Below are 16705 nucleotides of genomic sequence, written 5' to 3'. Positions count from 1 at the left end.
CTCCTCCCTTTGTCTCCCCAGTCCGTCTTGCTCCTATGTGTGTTCCCTTCCTCCCGGCCCCTGTGTCAAGTGTGTTTCCTGTTTTATTTTGACAGTCTCTCGTCCTGTGTTCAGTGTGTCTAATTTTGCTTCCCATGTATCATTATGTCTATTTGTCCACTTCCCTCATCACCCTCACCCTGTATTTGCTGTGTGTGCATGTGGGATTTTCCCTTTGTTCTTGGTCATATCGTCTGTTAATCCTTCCATATCTCAGGTATCAGGATTCCCACGGCTCTTGTTTAAATGTTATATGTTAAATGTTAAGTATAATGTTCTTAGTGTTTATTTCCAGTTTAGTTAGCTCTTATGGTCACCCTTTGCCTTTGTTTTGCACCTACTCTTAAGCCACAATAAACCAACTCACTTCTTGTTAAGATTTAGTTTTCCCACCTATATTTATCTGCATTTGACTCCACACCACCAACTCCTATAGCCTGCAGCCACGGACCATGACAAGGAAAGCATTCAAAGATCAGATTCGGAGAAAAAACACAGGTTCAGATGTGTCTCTGTGTGTTTAATGTGTTTGCTATGTGCTTGAATGTGAACACTCTACTGTCAAATAGGGATGCTGAGGGTCCCGTCTGAAAGCAACCCATGCGAAGCTACACTTCATTTACTCTCTGTCATGCCAAAACCTACGGCAGATCTGATACAGAGAATAGTGTTTTAGAACTCTGGATGTACTTGAATAGCATGCAATTTATTTGACACCAAAGCTAATCTGAATTTTCCATCTTATTCCAGACGGTTATCTGTTAAAGCACTGCATCTGTTCTTAGCTGTGGCGTGTTAACGCCCTGTGCGCACGATAAATCGCCACCTCCTGCGAGCAGGAGATGGATTATAGCGCTTTCATGGGAAGAAAATCACCTACATTAGCAAAACGAAAGGCCACCGTCATATACAATGAACCCAGGCCCACATAAAAAGGGAGCTAATTCCAGAGGGAATTGTGTGTGTTATAGAGAGGAAATAGGAAAGAACAAAAGAAGAAAGAAAAAGTAAGTTCCCATGAGAACCGAAAATTAATCCTCATAACAAAATAGTTCCTTTCAACTTCAGGGTAGACATCAGAATGGAACTGTATGGCCACAGAAATCTAAATTGCATATGATTAATACTGAGAGCTGGCATTATGTAGGATTTGAAGCAGCAAAATATCACCTCAGAGTAGAAATACGCTGGATAAAAAAACATGCATTTTAGTTAAAATAAAAAATATATTTAAATAAAATATATTTAAATAAGATGCTGTGTCATGATTAGATTTATGATTTAATAAATCCAGTAGTTATTATAATAAATTAAATATATTTTAATGATAACAGATCCACTTTGTATCTGTTTATCATATAAAACATACGTTGTCGGGGAAAAGCACAGGAAAGGCATGTGTGTAAAAATCTATAGATTTAGAACACTGATTAAAACCATACGCAAATTACAGAAGACTTATTAATTAAACTGATAACGTTATCTTTTTCATAATCGCTTACATAATCTCTGCCAATGCTTTAATTCAAATGTATTACTGATTGTTGTTTAATCTGGTTACATTTCTATCTGAAAACACATTTTTTCTTGCAGATTTTGTTGCCACTTATTCTCAGAAGGATTTTATTTCAGTAAATTTGTGGTCTGTTTAAAAGATGTGGTAGGTAGAAACCCTTCTCTTTTTGCAGACCAAAGCTGAATCTGTACAACAAAATCTTGTCTGATGAGGTCTTGAAAATTGTGGTGAACAATGACCATCACACAGGGCCAGTATTTTATAAAGGTTTGTCCATTCAAGGATACAGTAGAAGCATGGCTCAGAAGGACACACTCCACAGATATAAGCAGCTTCATTCTGAGCTAAAGAAAAATGCAATGTTATGCTAATGAACATCCCATAATGAGTACTACAGTATATTTCATCTCTGCCAATAAATTCTCTTTTATCATACCTACTGGACCTTTAAACAGTATGTTCCAGAACACTGTTTTCAAAAGAACAAGCACACAGGTCTTTGTGTTTGTGCTGTCCCTGCAGGCATGTGCATGTAAGTGTGGCTGTGCTGTCTGAGGGGCAAGCCTGTGTTATTGGGCAGAAGCCCTCCAGCTCTCACTTCTGTGTGTATACAGTCAGAGCAGCAGGACAGACAGAGATTACTACCACCTGTGGCTCAGCTGGGAGCTGCAGCAGAAAGAGAGAAAAAAAGAAGAGAAGGGATGTGGTATTGGAGAAGAGCTGAGTAGAGGGAGGTGAAAGAGGAGGACATAATTAGATGGCAGAGCAAAGCTCATCTCTACACACTCCAAGAATCCCCTTCCTCTTTTCTTCAGAGCACACACACACACATACACATACACACAAAGGCCAACCCCATTGCCCACTCCGCTTCCCTTATGTCTTCATTTGGGAGGAAACAATCCATCAGACAAAGGTCAGTGTACACCTTCACCATACCAGGTACATGCATATGTACACACAAGCATACACACACTTTAGCAGTAAAATACAAAAAACTCAAAATTGCAAAAAAGAAAAGAAAAGTCTGATTTTGATTTGATGTGCAAGCAGTACTTTTCTGTGACCATATGGAATGATAAACTAAAATGCAAACCAAATCCATCACAATTCTAATCTTCATAGAGAGAAGGGTGTTAATACCACATAGAATTTCAGATGAAATAAATTACAGACGAACGAATGTAGAAAGAAGAGCAGCAAGTGGGCTGTTTTGAATTGAAACTGCTGTGGTGGTATTTGTCTCAGGCGCAGGCTTGCATGCAGACATGCCCAGGCAAAGTTGGATCTGACTCATTCTTTGAAAACCTGTCATGGTGTGGCTGCACACGACTTACCAATCGATGGATGCTATCCTGCTTGACAAATGGAATGAGAGTCTGCTGATTCTTAGTCATAGAGGAAAAATTGATTCTGTTTGTGTGTGATTTCCCAGAGCTGTACAACTGCTATTTATTGGGACATCCACAGGATTTTACGGACAGCAGAACAACACTTTTGGCAGAGAAATCTGATAAAATTGTAATATATAGTTGTTATTATTTGTAAACATAAATTTAGCACAGAGATAAATGTATCACATACAGTAGATACATTTACACAGGCTCATATAAACAAAGTATAAAACATTTTGTAAGAAGTTAAATAACTTAAGTCCTATGGATTCTAAAAACGTACAAAGTCCAGAACATTAAGGTTTTAAAGGAGTTATTCATGATTTCAGTGATTTTATTCTAGCTATTTTTTAGGACAAGCACCTGAGGCACTTTGTTTTTTTCTACCAGAGCAAGAGCTGAATGAGTTATGGCTTCAGTGTATTGTATTTGAAAAGGGTAAATAAACCATAAGAAAAATACACACGTCATCAGTGAACTTCAGTTAATTTCTGTTGAATATTTACTTTGTATAGAATGTAAAAACTTATTTTGATGCCTGAAAAAAACAGAACATGCAATACTAGCAAGAGGGGGGCAGAAAGAACAGCAGAAATGGTAAAGGGACAATTTATATAGCATTTTTCTGGTCTTTTCAACCACTCTCTCAAAGCGCTTGCCACTACAGCACACTTTCATCTACTTATACGTTTTACACAATGCTTATTCCATATATGTGGCATATGTTTCCATCAGACACATGCTAATGACATATCAAGGTAACTTGGGGGTATCTTGGTGGTATCTTGATGCATGCATGCTCAGTCATCTGGGTAAGGATATCCCAAAAAGTTGATTCTGTTTATTTGGATGTAGCATTTTCAGTGGCAGTAATGTTTTGTCACTCATCCAAGTGACTTCTTCAGTCTCAGCTTACTGCAGGATACCTCAACCTTATAAACAGTATATTTGCATAATGACTGACACTAGCATCGCTGAATATGACCTCATGGCCATTTGTTAGTCAGTGGTGCTAGTGTCAGTTATTTTTAAAATAAACTTTTTACAAGGTTGGGGAAACCAAAACAATGAAAACAGTGAATATAACCAAAACAAAAGCAAGACTAAAAAAGTAACATCAGAAAAATTTAACCCAATATTTTAATTATGGGCTTAGTTGAATAATATGTACAATAACTAATCATTTAGGGGCCAAAGTTTAACAAACGTGACATATGTTTGCATATTTTAAAAACAGTCTTGATTGGGTAGCTATCAGAGCTCTGCCATTCATGCAAAGAAAACTGCTAATTAAGTGAGCTGTTCTCTCTGACAGGTGGTCTCATAGTCCCAAGGCCTTGGCATAAGACGCTCAGGAGTCTTTAGCCTTGACTTTAGAGAAGACAAGAAACCCTGACATAAGACCTCCAGCTACAAACAGGACCATATGTTTTCCTGATTTTGAATGAAACAGAAATATACATTGTTATTATTATTGTGATAATGATCATTAGATACTAATGTTGACTGGAACTGTAAAAAATGAGTCTTTATTGCATCTCAAACTTCCATTCTATACGATAGTAGTTTATCATAGACAACTGTATTAAAGATCCCAGCATGCAAGATAATGTATTAAAATGTAAAAACTAGGTTTTGGAAATCTTTTAAATTTATATCTTCAGAGGAATAAAATATACCATTTCTTTTTGTTCTTGAGCAGCAACATATATATGAGTCACAAATATAATTTTGCTCTGGCTGTGATTGTTGAAAAAAACATGAATCATTATTAAAGTAAACAAAGCTGTTTACAGCTTTCTGAAATAATAATTAAATTCAATTGAATTATATTCACGTAGTGCCAAATCACAACAGCAGTCACCTCAAGACACTTTTTATTATAAGGTAGACTCTACAATAATACATACAGAGAAAAAGCCAACAATCATATGACCCCCTATGGTCAAGCGCTTTGGCGACAGTAGGAAGGAAAAACTCCCGTTTAACAGGAAGACACCTGTGCTAGAACCAGGCTCGGAGGGGCGGACCTCTGCCGTGACCTCTTGGGGTGAGAGAAATAACATAAATAAATATTAGAATGAGTGAAAGAACTACAATTCCAATATCCTTAGGTGAAGCATCACTACTTATAGGTGAACTATAACTACTGATAATGTCTTGATGAAAATAAGCCTATTAGGAAACATAAAATGTTGTCGTTTTGTTAAAATTGTGCAGACATTAGGGTAAACACCATTTTATTGGAAATTCTGCACACAATGAATGAGGTAAAAGCTGGATTATGGTGATCAATTTGACATAAAAGGTTGTTCATTCTTACCTATTGCTACACTGATAATATTTGGACGGTCGTACCAAATACACTAAGTGGAAGGAAACATATTGTACACAGGGATTTATATCAGCAGGCTTTCTCATTTTGAAAAGGCAGCTATTCTTTCTAAATTGGATATAGAAGACAGCTTGGTTCCAAAATGCCACTTCATCGAGCTCCAGCGCACCAGAAACCAATAAATAATTCTCAAAATGAAAGAAAGCAGCCTGAAAAGATCATGCCATTTTTATTATGAATATCCAAAGCAATATTTTATTGTTATTAAAATCCTCTGGTCTATAGACAGTACTTCATATCTCTCTGAAGAGCTGTTTTAATATCCTTATAATTTAATAACCACAGCAGGATTCATTTTTATCTCAGTGTCTGAAACTGCTCCCTGCAACTTAGATTCAGTGACAGCAAATGTAGATGTAGTGCATTAAGTGACACTCCTGAATAATAATTTTATGGCAATGATATGAGGACATCTCTCTGTCTCGCTCTCTCTCTTAATCCATAAAGAGTGGCAATAATTCATATTTGCAGCTAAATGTACGCTGAAAATGACATGGAGGAGATGATTTTTGCATAATAGTTTTGAAAAATTCAATGTATGCAGAATTTTCTGTAACAGTGGGAAGGTCAACAACTCATTTGACTTAATGGGATTTTAATTTTTACTTAAAACTATTTACATGATGTGTATTTGCGTAATACTAGCTTGTGATGAGATAGTCTAAGTGAGATTGTTTGAAAGCTGAGCCTGGGGCTTGAATAGATATGCTTAGTATATGGATTAAAATGTTAAGGAAACCGAAACAGTATCTCTAAATGAAGAGTTGAAGAGAGTTGTGTTGTCTTAGTTTCCTCCATTTACCTCACTAAACTCATCTTCATCATTGTGAAATGATTCAAGCTGAAGTGTGGGTATGGTGATATTCATTTTCAAGCACACACATAGATGAATACACAGACATGCTTTTATCATTTCAGAGGACACTGGTTTTTATTAGTTTCCTGGAGACTTAGTTAATGACCTCTTACCAAAACCTGAGCCAAGTCGTTATGCAAGGTTGGTACAACAATGAAAACATAAGTGTACCCTCCACCACTACAGCATTTCCCCCCCTCTTTTTCATTATTTGTGTTTCTTATTCATACGCTCTTTTCTTTTAAGGTAGATTGCTTTGATGGTCAGGGCTGTGGAATTGAGCTGCTTTGAAATAAATACTAAGAAAACCACAGTACTGAAAAAAAGCTATCTAGTTTATATTGCACCATAATACCATGGGGCGATCGTGGCTCAAGAGTTGGGAGTTCGCCTTGTAATCGGAAGGTTGCCGGCTCGAGCCCCGGCTTGGTCGTTGTGTCCTTGGGCAAAACACTTCACCCGTTGGTGGTGGTCAGAGGGCCCGGTGGCGCCAGTGTTCAGCAGTCTCGCCTCTGTCAGTGCGCCCCAGGGTGGTTGTGGCTACAATATAGCTTGCCATCACCAGTGTGTGAATGGGTGGATGACTGGATGTGTAAAGCGCTTTGGGGTCCTTAGGGACTAATAAAGCTCTATACAAATACAGTCCATTTACCATAGGATGAGTATGTATTACACTGAGCAGTATCTACAGTCTACAGTCCAAGACTACCACCCCAAGTTTCTACATGTAAACTTCAGTACTTGAAGAAAGTATTTGAAGAAAACTGCTGTGAAAGAAACTCTTCGAGGAAAAGGTTTTTCTTTGGATGGTTCGAATTAGACCATAAGCTTCTAATTCACTAACAAAATGTTACTAGAACTAAATCTTTCCTTTTGCTATGTATGGTTGGGTATAGTAGGAGACACACATTGGCATGTCTCCTTTTCCTCAGATACAGTTGCCGCAGGGTACCTTATTAAGAGATGTTTGGTAAAGATGTTTTGGAGAGTGTGTTTTAATTATTGACATGCAGGGACCAGCTAAAACGTATCAATGCCAGGAATAAAAATAGGGATGAGTGCAGATCCTAAGTTCAATACATGCGCAATTTTAACACTCATTCGTTGTGAAGCGTATCGACTGTCTGGCTGACTTTACTGGTGTCATGTATCATTAAAGCAGAAGTATTGATGTAGCAGAACATATTATATATACAAACTGAGATATATATGTCTTGCAAGCATTTTCTAAATTTCTGATCTTAAAGTATAGTGCTGCTGTAAACCCTTTTAAAAATGCTGCACTAAATTAAGACACAGGGGTACCGCATCAAATATTTATCAACTATATTATGAGCTTTATTATTTCCCAGCCTTGGTCTTCGATCCTATCTGTGGTCAAATCCAGTAGACAGACTTTTACTTTGACATCCACAGTTAAGTTAAATGCGTTCATGTGCAATGATGAAGTTGCAGAAATGAAAAGCTCCTGAGTGTACCTTTGGAAAACTTTATACCCAGAGAGCACTCAGAATACATTTAGGCCCCTTGAGACAACTATTGAGGCTATTGAAGTAAATTCAAACTGAATTTAACTGAAACTGACTTCAGCTTGAAGGAAATCAAATTAACTGGAGATGTTTGTACCAAATCAATAAAGGTCACTTAAATTAACCTTCATTGTTACTTTTAGTAATGGATGTTTGCACATTATACCTATCAAAGTGCTATGTTTAATCTATAATTTAATCCATAATAATAACCCTGCAGATATAAAGTGTGATATAATCATCTGCTACTTGGAAACCAGAGGTGGCTGGTGTCTTTTCTCCTCCCAGTGGTTCTCATCCTGCATTGAAGCAGCCCCTTATCCTCACATGGTGACTACCAGGCAGGATATCTCATTAGATCAGACAACAGAACACTAAGCAACGCTCTGCACTGATGGGCCAATAAGGTGCTCATTCAAGCAGGCCGTGTGCCACGCATCTCACATCCCAGATGCTGCCCAACACTGTCAGTCCATTAATAGGAGACAGCAGCATGCTCAGTGATTAGGATGGGTAATGGGGAGTGACTACTCTGGATACTATGTTGGGGTGGCGTCTATGGACGGTGCTGACAAACCGTAATCCAATATTTTATGCACAATCACAATGAGGAATTATACAGGAAATGGTGTACATGCACTTCCCCACATGAAGACAAGAGCTGTAAACTCTCTCCCTACTCTCATGTGAAGGTGGTGGTGGGAATTAGAATGAATGAAAGACTGTGAATCATTCCCTGACTTTGGGCACAGGCTTTCTGGAGTCTCCTGGGGGACTGCAAAGCCTGTATTATGCTAGAGATGCTCAGAGAACCGAGCTGTTAATGAAATAAGCGCTCCTCTGAGTGTATGTTCACTCCAGATTTCAGTAGAGGGTGTTTGCAGGCAGAAATAAGAACTAGGGTAACTCTAACTCGCACAGCCTTGGTCTACAGGTTTCAGTTTGTTCTTTGAAAGAAATTCAGATACACTTTCTATCCAAACAGTTAAATAGATAAAAACAACTCCCTGAGTAGAGTATCTGAGAAAGTGATACATGTAGGTGGCAGTGTGAGATATGTTGTGAATAACTAAAAAAGGTGATATTAATGGTGAATTTACACAGCTCACTGGTTACATGCACAGAGTTTACCTGCTTTTTTCCTAATGTCAGCTTTTATAGTCCACACTCCCACTGAGATATGGATTACATCTGTGGTTAAGAAAATGGATGGATAATTAATGTGTCAGTACATCAGTATGCACTCAAAAAATCAACCAGTATCTTCCTTTTTCTTTAATATTATGAAGTTAGTTAATGGAAGTCATTTTATTTATTCATTCTAATCTGATATGGTAAGATTACCTTATGCCAATCAGAATATGAAACAGATAGAGACAAGTACTGCTGTACAGTATACAGCTAATAGGCAGGTAGTTTTGAGACAATCAGCATTTGGCAAAGCACTGAAATGGCAAACTTGTAGACTGGCAATTATCTACAGTAGGAAACAGTCATGCCCAATAACTTTCTCTCAGTGACTTCCTAAGAAGAGACCCATCATGACGTGGCACACTATGTGCTAGCATATTTCATCATGCTGTGCAGTGGAAAATTTATTCTAATGGCTTAGTGAGCTTCCATTAGTTTTGATTAGAGATGGCACGATACCACTTTTTTTATGTCCGATACAGATACCGATATCATTAATTTGGATATCTGCCGATACCGATATGAATCCGATATAGTGTGTTTTTTAATCATTAAAACGTCTTTTTTAATATCTTGCTGCTTTTTGTATAAGTTCATACTCAAGTTAAAAAACAAGCAAACACTAAAGCTATTCTGTTATACCTGTATGCAAAAAATATACTGCACCCAAAATATTTCATAGTTCAGCAATACTGATCAATCTAATAAACTTAAACCTACTCCATCCTCCCTATTCTGGTATTTTAAAGAGTAAGCAACCTAACTAATAGGGTTGCAAACTCCCAGCAAAAAAAAAAGAAAAAAAAAAAAAAAAAAAAAGGGAACCACCCTCCACCTCATGATGCTTAATTGACGTAATCAACTTTAATTTGATGCAGTGTGAAAAAAATGCACGGAAATCGATTATTTTTCAAGAATAATTAAATAGATTAAACATTTTTCTTCAACAGAATTGCGGACTGCACAGATTGTACCTTCCCAAAGGAAAAAGTACTATAGCTTACTAGGGTATATTAGACTTAATAGTTAATATATACAGTAATGGACTTCTATACATTTTACATCAGATTAAAACTTTGGGTGTAAGATTCAGATAATTATTTATTAAAAGCTAGACATTTTAAATGAGAATAAGAAAGAAAAGTATGTCTTTGTGCACCCTTTTCCCTGTTCATGCCCTATTGCCCCCCCTGGCTAAACTTTGCTAGATCCGCCCCTGCACAGTTGTAGAAAAGGATCCTGGTCTTGAAAGTAATATTAAATAAATTCTAACAATACATCATCAAGCTTAAACTTGCTGCTGTTGTTCAGCCGCTGGTTTCCTCTTTCTGGCACGAAGTGGGCATAAACAAAGAAGAGAGACGGACTCCCGACAGAAAAGCCGATCAGCTGATCATTGATCAGTTCACGATTGAAGTAGCAACAGGAGAGGGAGGGAGAGAGAAGAGGCAGTTGCTCCATATATCGGTTGTTAAGCTTAACGTGGGAATGCTTTACAAACATTCAGAGCAGGGGCGGAGCGTGGGGGTGGCTTACTGGGCTTAAGCCCGGGTTGTTTTGTCAGAAGCCCGGGGTATTTTGGAGTGTAATTTTTTCATAGTTAGATGCCTGGCTGACAACTGTATAAAACAAAAAGTACACACAATATTCGAAGCACATAGTGCACACTGTGGGAATTTACGACTGTGCGTGAATCCCCCCCTGATATTGGTATGATCCAAGCTCAGGCACTAAGCGACTGAGCGAGGGGGCGGGGCAGCTGCTGCCCGTCAGTGCGCTGTTGGAGAAACGGAGCCAGCCATACTAAGGAGAGCTTAAGTTTGACCAGGTACCAAAGCAAATCATTCGTACCGTACAAATAATGTAAATATGACGGTGCATCACGAAAGATTGATATCAAACTGATCACTTGACCAATATTACGTTACTTGCTCTTCAAGTGAATCAACAAATGGCGAAATGAAAAGCCGAACAAATGCTATTTTTTTTTAGAGATTCTTAGCTTACGTGTGTTTATTTCATATTTTCAGTTCTTACCCTCCCCGACTAAATCGGTTTCAGTTATGTACTGAAATATAAGAATGGACATTAGAGGCTTCTTTCAAAGAAAAACTCAGGTAAATGTTATTTTATATATTATGCTTTGTATGTTGTTCAGTATATTTGTATGCAAAACAAGAGGAATTTCAGTACACAGCAGGATATTCACATTTGTAACCAGATATTTACACTTTAGGGAGAAAACATAAAACATTTTTACTGCACAACATCAATTTAGAGTAAACTTTTGTTTTAGATAAATATTGAAATATCTTTTGAATTAGTTAAATGTCACAATAAAGAGAGACAGAGCTTTCTGTTTTTTATCACTTTCATCAAATTTAGGAGTACATATACACTAAGTTTATTGTTAATTTATAAGAAAACTCCAGACGATTCCATTCTGAGCTGAAGAAGCTTCTGATAGGTTAGTAGAGTCCATGTGAGTAAACAGGTGGCACAGCTGTGGATGCATATAAGGCAAAACACAGAGCCTGTTTCTGTGACATGGGAAAATCAAGAGATGTCAACCAAAACACCAGGAAAAGAACTGTGGAGCTCCATAAGTGTGGCTCAATTTTGAATACAATTTGGTGCCATTTGCAATTAAGAAATACAGACGATTTCTCTCTTTACTCTTAAAGTTAACAAATATGTTTTTTATATTTATCAATCTAAAAAAATAAACATTTAGTCTGATTTGATGTTACAATTAAAAAGTGTTTGTGTTTTTATCTGAAGAGTTTGTAAATATCTGTATATTTGATGATTGTCAGCACAAAGAGAGAGAGAGGAACAGAGAGGGAGATGGAGAATGAGGACAGAACAGAGATGAACAAGAGCAGGTGAGACACACATGTTAGTCAAATGGTTGTTTACCAAAAGTATCACCGTATCATAGGTACTCATGTATCTCATACCTAGTGTTTCTTTTTAGGTTTGTTATTTTTCAAATTCTATATTTATTAAGTTATGCAGGCTTGTTTGCACAACAAGGCTAAATAATTATATAAACCTTTCTCAATCTAAATATTGTACTTTGGTAAAATTAAAAAATAAATGTAGTGCAGGTCTATGATGATTTTTAGTGCTACTATCATCTAGTTCTGATTCTGGTTCTGTCTTGGTTAAATCCCAAGTAGTCCTGATTTTGAACTGTTGTAGTCCTGTTTTAATTCTGGATCAGTTCTTGGTCTGGTTGAATTGGGGTTTAGTCCTCGTGTCTTGATACAGCCCTGATTTTGTTCTGCCTTGCTGCTTAATTAAAAAAGTAGTTTAAGGTGTTCTGCACATGTGATATATATTTTTCCCTATATGAAGTCATTCTTTTTTGAACAAAACTCAAAACAGAGCCAATTAATCTTTCAGTCATTTCTACCCCCCCCCCCCAAGGGAAAAAAAAATCCCACATGCATACTATCCTTTTGGGCTAAGCCCCGGGTGTTTCAAATGTCTGGCTCCGCCTCTGATTCAGAGATGAACTTACACACTTGCTTTACTTCTCTCTGGGATAACTTCCTCGGAGATAAAATGCTGGTTTGGTAGGAGGCTACAAATACACACAGCTGCTCTATCACGTGAGCACACTGCTCCAAGGTGCTAAGGTTATGAGCCGAGTTACGCCATGTCTCAAGTTTCGTGAGGTGCTTTTTTGATATTTAATGGATCAATTACATTTTTTTATTTCTCTCCGATATCCGATCCAGGAATCTACATCAGTATCGGACCGATACCGATACATAATATCAGATCGGTCCATCTCTAATTTTGATTACCTCCTATCTCTGTTACTGTCTATGCCCACTTATCTAAAGCTACAGTATAGTATATCTATATTGATTCCAATTTTGCAATGTATGATTTAGATGTTACAAATCTGTAACATATTCATTTAGTGCACACATTTGTACAAACTGAAGAGTTTTTCCATATCTAGTTTTTGCCCCAAAATAAACATTAGAGGCTTTTTTAATGGGAAATTAAAATATACATATCTGAAAATTCATCCAAAATGTGATCATGTCAACCTAATTATTTTAAATTATTTATTAATACCTTATTAATATATAAAATATACACAAGGACATAAATTTTGATGTTGATAAAAAATTTATTTAGAGCCAACACAGAAAGTAGCGTAAACACACCAGACACTTCACTGAGTGTCCCTGACGGCGTTCTGAATGTTTTTTCTGCATGTGTGCTCCATTTGAGTGTCTCATACAACTTGTTTTAATACTGAGAAAGTACCACCATCTGAAACTTTTTTTGTACAAGTACAAACATGTCTGTGATGTGAAATAACTGATGGATGGATCCATCTATCCTCTTCTGTTTATTCTTATCAGGGTGGGGGGCTGGAGGCCTGTCCCAGCTACCACAGGGTGAAAGGGAAATTCTTAACAGTACCATACATTTATGGCAATATTAAGAATTAAGGAAATCAAATACACTGTTGAATGAAACACATGAAAAATTAATGGATGGGCCTTTTTTACAGTATACTTCATACATTCATACATGGTTACTTTTTATATGGCATACTTAAAAATAGAGAATCCTGTTAATTAAGTCCCCTGTTAACCACACATGACAGCAAAGCTGGCAAATTCTTTTTGTAGCTATTTTCAGCAATTTTTATGTTACGAGACTGTGACGCAACCCAAAAAAGTTCAATATGTGTGTGCATGTATCTCTGTGTTTGTGTGTGTATTTGTGCATTTAAATAGCCCAAAGTGGTGTCTTTGATGATATTTACTGGTATCCAATCTTCTGTAATATTTTTCTGCATCACAGCCACGCTGCATCAATTCTTTTCCGATTCTTTTTGTTACATGCTGCTCCTTTTTCTGCATCATTGGTAATTGCTGACAGACAGCTCAAATTTAGCTTCATCTCTCTGGAGTAGAAATTCCCAGACTGAGTCTGGCTTCCACAGATGTTTTTTGCAGACTTCAGACAGGTACTGTTATGATGAGTTTGCAGGTAAGGTTTCTTTCTCATGATTCTGAACTGTTTGTCCAACCAAGACTGCACAGAAGCGGTGACCCACCACCCCTGTGTCAGCTAAACCTTTCTACAGTTTTGTGCTATCTCATCTAAAAGTTTTCTTGACCTTCTAGATTGTGTATTGACTTCCACTTAACAAGGATTTCTTAATGGTATTTTGAACAGTGGAAATTGAAAGCTGGAAGACTTTTATATCTTTAATTAGCTTTTGTAGCCATCAGTTAGCTTAATTTTCTGATCTCTAGCAGTTTTGCTTAAAGGAATCTGTCATTGTTGCATGTTATGGTATGAAGAGCAAGAGAATTTATAGTGTCTGGAACTGTCATTAGCATATGACTCCTGGTGGCAGTTTGAACAGTTCAGAGTAGTTCTAACAAGTTAATTAAGACTTGATTAGCTAATGATATTCTGAGACATTACAAGTGGATGGGTTCCAAAATGTTTATACATGTTGTAATTGGTGTTTATTTTTAAAGTCTGTGAAATAAAAATAAGACTGCATTAATGTATGAATAGAGACAGTTACAATCTGATGAGAACTGCCCCAACATTTGCATACAGATGCGTAAGAATAAACTTAAGATTACGCCTAAGGACAATTTTCTAGGCTGTGCCCCCGGTCTGCAAAACAATACAGGTTTTGATCTAATGCTGTGTCCAGCCCTTCAAGCCTTTTTTGCTTCTCAAGTCCTGCCTTCTGTTCACTGGAACTGCTTGTTTCCAACTCCAGGCTCAACTACGAGCTGCCAACTGCTCCTCCCTCCCTCCTCTGTCTCCTACAGTAGCTTCCTGTGTTGGATCAAGGCCCAGTGTTTCCAAGCTTAAATAATGTGCATTTCACTCTTGCATCCCTGCTTCTGAAAGAGGAGCGCACTCCTCACCTGGAGACTGAAGAGTCCTTTCAGTTTGTTCCATCCAGGCAAACGCCAGCCTCATCTTGTGTTTTATTTACCATCCCCCTGAATTATTCAGGACAATTTAGCCTTGCTTCAGTCGGTTGGAGAAAATGACAAGCTATATTATAAGCAAGGATGCCCTCAGAAACCTGATGAATAATACACTCTAAGAGGAATTAATCTCTTTAAATAAACATTTGTGTGATTCATTTGGAGCATGCATCATGGGCCAAAAAACTATACAAAAACCCCTAAAAAACAAACACACATGTCTCACTGTAGCTGTCCTCTACATGGCTAGGAGGGGCTTTTGTTTAGTCAGTGAGGCAGCTAAAAACCCAGTGTAATGCAGTGGATCAAGCTGCAAGCTAAAAAAATATGACTTCCATTTTATCATCTATAGTTGTTTCTCTGTGTGGTTTCTGTGCTAATTAATATGGCATAAGGTACACACTCACAGAGAAGGAGCTCATTGTTTGGGAATCATCAGCTTTTTATAGCAAGTTCTAACTTAGTTAGAAATGCATGCAATGGGATTAGACGCATAATTCAACCTCCTTTGTTTTATTATTGCAGGTAAAAGATGAATTCTTTATTACAAGCCCTGCAGCTTTGAAACACAAGTCTCCTCCCCAAATAGCTGAAATTTATTGCATGGTCCCATTTCCTTAAAACCTGTCTCCCAGGGAAGCTGTTAAAGAGGCAGCACTCTCCATCTGTCACTCAGCGTGAGCAGAGCTGGAAAATTCCTTGGTGGTGATTGTGCCTTGATAAATATGTCATCAGCTGTCCATCCTTTCCTTCCCTGCCATCCAATTTATTTTGCTTGTAATTGATTACTTGCTCTTCTGCACCATGTGAGTTTAATATTACAGCTTGGGATTTTGCAATGCACGCCATGAAACCCCTATTCACTATGCATTAACTCACAGCTGTGATTCAAACTCTTGGAAGCGTACATGGCGGAAGTACCTCTGACCTCATTTTCTCACTTCAGTAGTCAAGTATTACACTTCTGCCTACACCATCAACACTACTAACACCAAGTCCAACACCACCATTTCATCAGTGAGTTGCTAACTCTGGCACCTATTTTTCTAACAAGCCAGAACTCAATGTTCAACTGAAGGCTCACTGGCACCGCATGTCACTACAGAGCAAACATGCAGGCCGCTATAAATAGACCCCTAGTCAACCTTGGAGCTTTGTGGGTCACTGATTGCTTCTATCGATCTTTAGGAATTACGAGGCATAAAAGCACTTTTGCCAGACAAGTCAAGTTTCTGTGCTCAGGGTAGAGTTGTCTAGTGCCACATGTACACAACCAGGCAAAAGAGGACAACAGCGTCATCTTCCCCGATTGAAAGCCTCTGTTTTAAATTGATTTATTCTGTGCTAAAGGCTTATTCTCCCCAGACTAGCACTTGCCTCTGACTGCATGGGGGGACCACTTCTAGAGTGGCACACCCAAGGGTGAGTTGATAGTGGGCTGAAGGCCAGGCGTGACAAAATTTAAATCATCCAATCAAAGGGCAAGGGGTAAGGTATGAACAACCTGACCTTCACAGTATCACAGAATCATAATTCTCCACATAGGTGTAAAGTGCTGAGCTGGTGAAAAACACAGGACTCAGGGGTCCTTTGTACCTGGGAGTAATAGGGCTGGATGCACTGCATACATCAAAGTAATCTGAGGACAGAAAAAAAATATGATTGATGCAGTCACCAACAGGGTAACGCTTCGGGCTGAGAGAAAAGCTCTTTTTGCTATCAAATACTGAGATTCCCTTTTTGTTTCTTTTATTTATTTCTATTTGTTATATGTAATGTTTGACAAATG

At 37.8% G+C, this 16705-nt stretch overlaps 1 protein-coding gene and 1 long non-coding RNA gene across 2 annotated transcripts in view; one reads left to right on the top strand and one right to left on the bottom strand.

Moving 5' to 3' along the window:
* Positions 1 to 16705, bottom strand: part of chst8 (carbohydrate (N-acetylgalactosamine 4-0) sulfotransferase 8) — a 180908-nt gene that overhangs the window by 40756 nt on the left and 123447 nt on the right. The gene's annotated exons all lie outside the window — the stretch shown is intronic.
* LOC309709524 lies at positions 10454 to 12422 on the top strand. Its single transcript, XR_014277528.1, has 3 exons — positions 10454 to 10748; positions 10951 to 11037; positions 11737 to 12422. It is a non-coding gene; the product is annotated as an uncharacterized lncRNA (long non-coding RNA).

Source organism: Aulonocara stuartgranti, assembly GCF_965226115.1.
Source record: "Aulonocara stuartgranti genome assembly, chromosome: 1".
NCBI classification, from domain to species: Eukaryota; Metazoa; Chordata; class Actinopteri; order Cichliformes; family Cichlidae; genus Aulonocara; species Aulonocara stuartgranti.
The sequence above is the reverse complement of the archived record's forward strand: the minus strand, read 5'-3'. Positions and strand labels throughout refer to the sequence as shown.